We start from the raw sequence: 374 nt of genomic DNA on the forward strand, positions 1-374 counted from the left end.
ATCTTCCTGACTGTTTTAACAAAAGTTATAAACTTGCATATACTTTTTCAAGGTTATACTATGGGTTTTATACATTTACTAATTCAAAACTCATATTTTAATTGTGTATACCACTCTCATTCTGTAGCATTAAATAGTAAGATACTATCTTTTACCTATTTGCAATTATTCTGAATCACTGTTCGTAAATTAATCTCTCCTTTTCCAATTTCTGCTATAAGTCTGACTCTATTATGAATATCATAATCAGTAGCTGGAGCGTTCAAGACATGTACAATGTCTTTGATAATGATTGTATCATCACTACTTTATGCATGCATTTGCTTAATCTAACTTATATTCCCGTTTTAAATAAACTAGATGACACATTGGCT

General features: G+C 29.1%; 1 protein-coding gene across 1 annotated transcript in view; it reads left to right on the forward strand.

Moving 5' to 3' along the window:
* Window positions 1-374, forward strand: part of LOC119588471 (ankyrin-2-like) — a 15,876-nt gene that overhangs the window by 12,611 nt on the left and 2,891 nt on the right. The window lies entirely within an intron of this gene.

The sequence above is a fragment of the Penaeus monodon genome, chromosome 24 (assembly GCF_015228065.2).
Source record: "Penaeus monodon isolate SGIC_2016 chromosome 24, NSTDA_Pmon_1, whole genome shotgun sequence".
In the NCBI taxonomy this organism is placed as follows: domain Eukaryota; kingdom Metazoa; phylum Arthropoda; class Malacostraca; order Decapoda; family Penaeidae; genus Penaeus; species Penaeus monodon.